Raw genomic sequence first — 9,467 nt, forward strand, 5'->3', positions numbered from 1 at the left:
ATTTGTTCATTAACTATGTAATAAATGTACGCGCACACACAGAGGTAATATTGTTCCGAGTTCTGCCTGATTGGATTGTGAAATGGAGGATCCTCCAGGGAATCGCTCGAAGTCCGCCGGCCACTCTGACCGAGACAGGAAGAGGCAGGCCTGATTTTCTAACAAGGTTTGAGACGCAGGAACATATGTAGTCGATAGTTTGCTGTTTGTTTTAAGCGGCACTAGGAATAAAGCAACTCGTAATGTGTTTCATCATTTTTCAGATACAAATCAAATTCTACCACTCAACTTATTCAAACTTTATCGCTTCGTGCACTGGCGCACAATCATTTTGGAACAAATAAAGGGCCTTCCCAAACTTTCCCAAGAGCGTTAAATTGGCCTAAATTTCTCAGAGTGACAGATGATTAAGCCTGAAGGGGGTGAATAATGAGTCTGACCCGTGATTGAGTCACTTAATTGATTAAGCGAAACAAATCTGTACTCATTTTTAGCTCATCCGTCCATCCATGCATCCATTTTCTACCACTGATCTGGAGTCGGGTCACGAGCGCAGCAGCTTAAACTACTCTAATTTGAATATAACTGTGAATCTATTTTTTTATTATTTATATGAAAGCGTCCTGCAATCAAACAGCGACCAGTCTGCCGTGGCCCCACCTGCAACGCTAACAAGGACAAACCGGTATAAAAAAAAAAATGAACGGTCAGTCCGTAGAGTGAATCCTCAAGTAAGTACAGATCACAGCAGAGCTTTTACTCTCTACCTGGAAGTGATTAATATTAGCCCAAGGCCAATGGCAAGCAATCTGTCATCATCATTAAGCCGTTAGATGAGCAAGAGGAATGCTTGTTACAAATGACCCGGCGGCTAGGATGTCACCTGACGAGGTCCCGTCCGGTTCAGGGCCGGGTTTCGGAGCGCCGTGATGACGGCTGAGATGTAACGGCAGCAGAAATGCGGAAGAGGGAAGTTGGAGAGCGTGGATAATGAGATGAAAACTTCCTTGTGGATGCCGCATGTGAAAGAACCTGTGAGAGAGTATGACTGCTGCTCTGCCGTGAGCATACAGATCACCTTACACGTTGGATTTCCTCTGCTTTGATGACTAAAGCGCACCATACACACAAACACACACAAACACACAGTCATGAATGCATGCATGGCTGTCCAGTCCCCCCCCCCCCCCCCTAGGATTAATTCACCTGCCGCACCTGAGAATGCAACCAACGTGATGTCACCTGCACTCTCATCACTTCAAAAGGTAAAAGAGCACCTCGGTGCCATCAGCACAATGGGCCAGCACACCTTCTCACTTCCTCTAATGGCAATCCCCTTGTCGCAGAAGGTCCATATGCGGAAGGTGCAGAATTACATAGACAATGAGGCTTTCTTAAGTTACTGCCCACTGGCCCTCCACGCTCACAATGAGAAGTTTTCCAAGGGAGTTCTTGAGCAGGATGCAGCACAGAGGTTAGGAATCACTGCATGAGGATGGCTTCGGCTTGAGAGGACACACACGCTTAGCATGCATGTGTGCACCCGACAGCCGTGTCGCCGCTTGCCAGTTGGCTCCGGCATGAACGCTCCCACAGGAGAGGCTCACAAGCCGGGCAGGACGCGATAAGATGTGGTGATAGTGCAAGTGCCACATTAGTGTAGTTTTTGCCGTGATCTAGGTCAGGAAAAAAAAAGAGAAAAAGAACTGGAGCCAAAATTCAAGCATGGCTCCTTGAAGCAACACAGCTTATTGTTGAGTATGTTATACAGCAAGAGAAAAGAGATTGAATAGGATAGTTGAAGAGATGGACAGACAAGATAAAAAAAAAAAAAAAAATGACCAGCTGACAAAAAAGTATGAGCTGGCAGACAGATAGATGGCGTCAGATGATACCGGATTAGTCTCCAACCACAAACATATTCAGGGTCAGAACGGAGGTAAACAAAGAGCCTGGAGCCAAAGCATGAGTAAGTACAACAAGTATTCATTCAGCACATTCTGAATCAAAATTCAGAAGCGCAGAAGAAAAACCTGGCTAGATCGAGAGATGTTTTGATAAGCGGGCCCGACCAATATGGAATTTCTGAGGCCGATACCAATTCCGATATTTGGTGGAGTAAAATTCCGCTGAACAATGAGATGGCCGATTTATTTTGGTTGGTTGATATGTGGAAAATTCGGTTTGTGGCTGGATAACCAGATAGATTGACCAATTGATTGAGAAGTAGGTTTGGATTTAGTGTATTATGACAGACGGATACATATACTCCTCGAAGGTCCTTCCCACATGGCTTCCCTTTGAATCCATCAACCTGATCTACCATCAAAACATGCAGCTGAGCATGAAACAGTAGGCCTGGGCCCGTCATCTATCTGGCTTGTCATGCACATGGCCAAATAAGCGGGTGTTTAATGTGCCGAAATACACCAGAGGAGAGGCGGCGACGCTCGTTGAAGAGTCTCAATCTGGAAGCTTGTGAATATATTCAGAAGCAAACAGCAAAGCAGCAGCGGTGTTTGCCAGGGAGAGCATGAAAAGATGCACGTGCAAAAGAAGCGATGGAGGGTTCACCGCTGAGATAAAAATGGAATCCATTTTGGTTCCTGAAGCACACTCCACACAGCGCCGGGACCCGCTCGGTGCATTTGGCCGCCATTGGCGCTTCGATGGCTTCCCCTCCACTCGCTCCGTTCCAATTGTTCTGCCTTCCCCTCACTTATCATTTCCTCCGGTCACACCTCTTTCCTTGAATTCCTCTCTCTCTCTCTCTCGAGGCAGACGGGCCCCCCTCTTTGACAGTCACAGGTCCTGAAACTATGGCAACGGAACGAGAGGAGCAAACGCTCTCTATGATTAATAGATGAGAGATGAGGTGCCAATCGTTCAAGCTTGGGGAGGAGGGACGGATGGATACACGGCAACAACAGCGTGCAAACATGTATGCACAGTCACACACAGGAACAAGAGGCCACGCCCTGATTTACCGGGGTGACCATTTGATGCATGTTTCATAAAGAGCGTTAATACCATTTAGCCCTCCATCCATTTTCTATATGGCGGATCATGTTATGGTAGGCTGGACAGGAGACATGGTGAGGGGTTGATTCAGTTCAGTTTACATTTTTTTTTTACGTTTGTTTCCATTGTAACACGGTTGTCCAATTATATGACTTTTTGATTGTCCCTTCAGTGTTTCCGTACCCAAATTTGTAAACCAAGCAGCCATTTTTACATTGTGACAGATAATCATACACAATACAAAATAAAGGCTATTAAACTGTGGAGTACATTTTAAAGTGCTTATTCTTAACTCTTCTGATTGTGCTCGGCAAATTGCATCAGGGGATGCAATGTAAATGTGTAATTATAAGACCAGGCGCATCACACTTAGGGAATCCCTGCAGAAGAATATAAGAAAAACAAAAGCCTCCTTTGAAACCGATTGAGTGGGATTACGACACAGAAGGCATTGAAGGCCCTTCCTTATGTGTTCATTGTTTAAGGCGACTGTCAGCTATGATGTCACACTATTTGCGTAGTAGGAGCAGGGATCACCATTCAGGATGTACTAGTCGAGGACGCTTCGGTACAATATCGTGACAGACTGAACTAAACTTTCCTCAATTTTTTCTAGTTACTCGTATTTCCTAGCTTGGGGCTTGACTCGTTTTTGCTAGCTTGCGGCTTGACTCCTTTTTGCTAGCTTTGCTAACATGGCCAAGACGAGCAGCTTGCAGTGCCACGGACAGAATCACCTGATTTTCAAAATAAAACTCCTTTCATGCTCTCATGGTCAATCACAATTTTTCTAGTTATTCGTATTTGCTAGCTTGGGGCTTTACTCGTTTTTGCTAGCTTGCGGCCTGACTCCTTTTTGTTAGCTTTGCTAACATGGCCAAGACGAGCAGCTTGCAGTGCCACGGACAGAATCACCTGATTTTCAAAATAAAACTCCTTTCATGCTCTCACGGTCAATCAAATCTTTCTTTCTTTGTCCGTCGATTGGGGACGGCTGCTTTAATGTATAGTTTGAGACTTCAAGGCCACTCATGTGAACACACAAAGCACTGCTGCTACTGCTGCTTCTGGATTATCTCCGCTAATGCATCCCCGCTCTCGGTTCCATTTGACTAATGACAACCAACCCAACTCGGCCGTGACAAAAACATTTCCACATGTTCTACGGACTTACAGTGAGCATTACAAAAAAAAAAAACAACAGCAACAATTCCATGATGTTTTAAGCTGATTGTAAATGCTCCAGGATGTTTGATGCTTTTTTTTTTTTTCATCCTCAGCCCATTTGGCCAAGTTGAACCTATAAAACGCATCTCCAAGTCGACGGGCTGGCATTCTAATTCACTTTGTATTAAAAACAACAAAGCCTCGCCAGGGACCATCAGACAAAACACCAACGAGCCACCCAGCCAATTCTGTCATTAACTTGCAGCGTGTGAGAGTTTTTGCCCGCTCCTTCATGCTTGTGGCATTTTTGGCATCCGAAAGGCGCTCAATCACTTATGCTAATGTAACAAGGATGCCCATTGTTTTTAGACATGGACTTGTATTCATTAAAGCCGCTTGAACGAGCACAATGGAGCTTAGAAAATAGAACGTCATGTGTGCATGTGTGTGTTTTTGTGTAACGTCGATAACATTTCACAGCAAGTGATTAGCAACTGATTACAATGTCAGTGAGCCTTGTGGTGAATAAAGCCACTGTATGGCAAGATCCGTTCTCATGGTGTTCACTGCGTGGGAGAAGAATAACTAAAGCAACTATAAGAAGAAAATCTAGAACAAAGACAACTTTTTGAATCAGAACCCATATTAGATGACCTCGGCGAAAATCACTCAATGTGTAACATTTAGAAAAATATTGAAAGCATCTTTCATTACACCAGAATGTATTTCCAAGAAAGACACGTGCAAAACATACATCATTTTATGATTATGCGTTATTCCGAGTCTCGCTATTAAGGCAGTTTTGCCTTTCACTGCTTTCCATCAATGTTGCTGCAATTTTCCGACAGAATGTGAAAATGGGTCAAAGTAGGTGCGAGGAACAAAAAAGGGCTTTTACTTGCACCAATTTTGTAGAGTCATTTATTTTTCACTCATTATTGCTACTTTTTTTTTTTAACGCAACACGGCTGATGAAAAAGATAGTACTATTAAAAACTGTTGTACCATCAAAAGAATTGGAAGCTTTTCATGTCATGGTGGCAAGGTCCTTGATTCAAATCTCAGCTCCCATGTGGCGTTCGATTCATTCAATCCCATGTGGCGTTCGATTCATTCAAGACTCTCAATGCAGATGCATTAATGTACGCTACAACCTTAGTCCAGCAAGTACAAAAGGATTTGATGCTGTCCGGTTGAAACGAAAAAAAAAAAAATCATCAGCAAGCCCACACACTGAGGGTGTGCATTAATAAAACATGGCTGCCATGAAATAGGCATAAACGCAACGACTACTAAACGCCTCGGTATTGACTCTCATTGAACGAGCGGTGACAGTTAACAGTGGCTTGACTGGCCTCATTGTTTAGAGAAGGAGGCCAATTCATTTTGAAAAGAAGCAAAGCCATTTATCAATTATTCAACGCCACTGTATTCAGGCAGCGTATTTCCTCGAGTGGCACATTTAAATACCAACTCGCACTCCTGTTGGCCCCCTTCTTTTCCTTCTCTTTCACACACGCAGTGTGACAAATACACATCAGTCATAGACAATTGCTATTGTTAGAAGATCGGCGGATCAAACGCGCCACCGTGCCACGCTCCAGCATGCAGCTTCACTGTAATGCATCTTTTCGCAATACAACATGTCACTGGATGAATTGTTACAAGGCAGATAAGCACTGTTTGGGCTTTGTTTTTTTTTTTTCCCCCTGCCTCTGGATGGTAGCCTGGCCAGATTTACACGTTTTCTCCAGTATGCCTCGAGAAAATTTTATGTGCCCTGAAGGCAATGGTTTAGAAAATGATTTATTTATTTTTTTTACAAAAAAAAAAAAAGAAAAAAAACTTGCAGTTTTACATGAGAATCTATTAATTGTTCAAAGCCAACGTATTGGGCTCACACAGGTTTAATCTTTAAGGTTGTTTAAAAAGCACACAAAAACAAAATTATGTGAACTTGAGAGAAAGAGAGAAAATGGGGAGAGAGAGAGAGAGAGATAGAGAGCGAGAGACAGACAGAGAGAGAGATTGTATATTTTTTAAATCTTTAAGGTTGTTTAAAAAGCACACAAAAACAAAATTATATGAGCTTGAGAGAAAGAGAGAAAATGGAGAGAGAGAAAGAGAGAGAGAGAGAGACCACTTAGAGTGTTGTCTGGGTGTTGCCATTACGCGCTCTCGTGTGTGGCTTGTGTACCCCCCCCCCCCCCCCCCCAACCTCGGAGCTTGTTTAAAAAGCCGCACAAAACAGCAAGAAAAGAACTTTTCCAAAGAACACATTTCATTAGCTATTGCAACATTGATACTGTTCATTTGACTAGAGCAATAGTGACCACTAATGGTTTCCCTGCACCCTGCACATGCAGTCCCTGAACACACCCCAGCGTGAGCAGCCAAAGCCTGCTACACCATACTTGAACCCGGTCAGAACAATACACGGTCAATAGGTTAAAACACATGGTCAATAGGTTCATATCGCATTACCACTAATTTAATCCCGATGCATGTCAATGGAGACGTTTGCAGTCATTGATTTGCTTCATGTCTGGATGTAAATCAGTGCTGTCATTTGACTAGCACTACATTCAATAAAGGGGAAATGCGTTGGAATCATTTCAAAAATTATATATGTATGTTTTTTAATCCACATTGGGTGTTTTGGGATTTATGAGATCCTTAAACCAACAGTAAACAATCATTTGGTGAAGAGTCTTGCTTGAGTTCCTTTTTGTACATCTTTTTTTTAGATGAAAAATGACCTCATTGCTGTTGTTTTATGAATTTAAACTTAATAATTTGCAATTCTGTAGTCCTCCTGAAAATGACACTTATATTCCATATGGATAAACAACCTAAAACGGAACACGCTCGGATATGTGCTCCAGAATAAATGACAAAAACACAAGGCAATCACGATTTGTCTTGAAATGTCATATTCAAACTTTCAAATCGCTTTATAAATAGGAAAAGTAAGTTGTTAAAGTGGAAAGTGAGCCTTGCTGGCCGGTGCACTTGACGCCCGGCTTAAACACAAACCAAGCCTCCTCCCGTACGGGGAGGCAGCGAAAAGAGCGATTCAGATAAAAGGCAATAAAGGCGCTTGGAAGTTCAAGCAATACAATGAAATCTTACCTTCAGCTCATGAATGGACAGATCTGGTAGCGGTTGCTCGACTCTTGTCTATTAGTAATCCATAAAATGTGATTCTTAACGCAACGACTCACAACAATACGAGCGCTACTTTTCTCTTGCGCGTCTTTCCTTTTTTTGTGTGTGTGCGCGCGGCGCTCAAATCGGAATATCCATCTCGAAATCCGCACTAGAAAACGAGAAAGAAAAGGGGGGAAACACACGCCGATGTAATGAAGAGGCTTTAAAAGTGTCCCACGGGAATAGTGAAACGGGAGTCCCGGTTGTGGCGACGGTCACTGAGGTGCGCACAGGCTCGTCCACGACAGCCGCTGACGGTCATCCTATTTGGGGATGAAGCTTCTTAGCTGAGTGGAGCTGGAGCGCAGGCGAGCCCAGCTGTCAGCCACCCGCCACACACACACACACGCACGCATGCACAGACACACGCACATACACACACGCGCGCGCACTGGGAGGAGCTACGTCTCCGGAACGAGGGGCTATTGTGTCAATGGGTGCCAGTTATGGACAAGTGTATTTCTATTTTTACGCACGGAGGAGAAAGCCAGGGCTGCTAATAATAGTTCGGACTCTGGGAAGAAGAGCGAGGTGTGTTTAAAAACAGGCTGGATGAACTGAGAAAACAAGAGCTGCAATGCACTATAGTGCAGGTGTCAAACTCAAGGGCCTCTACTCGTTTTTCGTGCGCCCCAATAAAGCATTTCTTGCAAATAAATTGGATTTACATATGTAATTTTGGCAGAATTACGATTTTCGTCACTTTTTAAAGATACAGTAACCCCTCGTTTATCGCGGATATTTGGTTCCAAAAACCACCAGCGATAAGTGAAATCCGCGAAATACGGTCATCAATAAGAAGTACTGGGCAGGCTAACGAGTTCGCGGAAAGATGCTAATTCGCGATTGTGCCAACACGCCAAATCGGACTTTTAAAGGAATGTAAACGAATATTTGGAGCAATACTACGTTGTCCTAAAGTTTAGACACGTTTCCTCAATTTAGACGTTTTATTTTGACTTTTAAATGTTTTTTTTATTTTGAAAAAAAATCCGCGATGTCCTGAAGCCGCGATAAGCGAAACGCAAAGTAGCGAGGGATCACTGTATTACAAGCATTTTTTATTTTTTTATTTTAACGTAAACTAACAAAATGGTGGTATGGGGTGATATGTTTGTCCTTTGTGATGTCAGGCTGTCTTTGTTGCTTTGAAGACTTGCATGTACTAAAACAAAAAGAATTCCCTATTCAAATCAAAAGTCAAAGTCAAAGTCAGCTTTATTGTCAATTTCTCCACATGCCAAAGACACACAAAGAAACCGAAATTTCGTCCCCCCTATCCCACGGTGACAAGACATGGCCCACAATAGACAATCAAGTAAACAAGTAAACAACATTGTTAGCTAATTTAATATAGCTCGCCATTGAAGGATCAACAGAGACCATGCTTGATTCATCAAAGGTAACAAATAAACACGAGGGCACAACTGACAGAGTCACTCAACATGCAGAGTTGCTAACGGTTTAGCCGCTTAACAGCCAGCCAAGTCAATATACTCATGATTCGCTGACTCTGAGATCACTCAACTATCTTGCTCAATGGCAATGTGAGTTTGGGGACTAATGCGATAGAGCTAATCAAATCACTGACCCCTTTGGTCACATGCTGCAATGAGGCCCGAGGCATGCCCTATGCTATCCTTCCATTTGCTATAAATAACACTTATCCTGTTCAGAGGCGAGATTGGACTCTATTGAATGACAAATGTAGTCAGGCCAAAAATACTCAGTGAAAAGCAATGGGCAATTCAGAGTCTTCAATATACCGAGCGTTTTTGGAGAGTGGGAGGGCTACATAGAGAGAAAGAGATCCAAACTCAGAAAAACCGAGATAGGAACCCAGAACATTCCCGCTGTGAGTCCCGAAGAGCCCAAGCTCATATATTTTGCTTCACAGTGAGGTCGCGGACAAACTGACCTCCCTGCAGCAAAGCGCTCCAATGCACCTTTTTCTTCTTTTTCTTTTAAGTCCATGCAAACAACATTATGATTCAAAGCATCTGCTGAATGTTTTTTAAGTCTCATGTCTGTCAGTTCTTCCATGTTGTAGGTCAACGACCCCTCCGGTT

At 43.2% G+C, this 9,467-nt stretch overlaps 1 protein-coding gene across 3 annotated transcripts in view; it reads right to left on the bottom strand.

Annotated features, from left to right (window-relative positions):
- The window catches only part of sema6a (sema domain, transmembrane domain (TM), and cytoplasmic domain, (semaphorin) 6A), an 80,848-nt gene extending 73,104 nt beyond the window's left edge, over positions 1-7,744 (bottom strand). For all 3 annotated transcript variants that reach the window (XM_049762277.1, XM_049762276.1, XM_049762275.1), the window contains exon 1: positions 7,321-7,744. The gene's annotated coding sequence lies outside the window, so the exon portion shown is untranslated. The remainder of the gene's footprint in view (positions 1-7,320) is intronic.
- Positions 7,745-9,467: the final 1,723 nt, after the last annotated feature.

This window comes from Syngnathus scovelli, chromosome 3, assembly GCF_024217435.2.
Source record: "Syngnathus scovelli strain Florida chromosome 3, RoL_Ssco_1.2, whole genome shotgun sequence".
Taxonomy (NCBI): domain Eukaryota; kingdom Metazoa; phylum Chordata; class Actinopteri; order Syngnathiformes; family Syngnathidae; genus Syngnathus; species Syngnathus scovelli.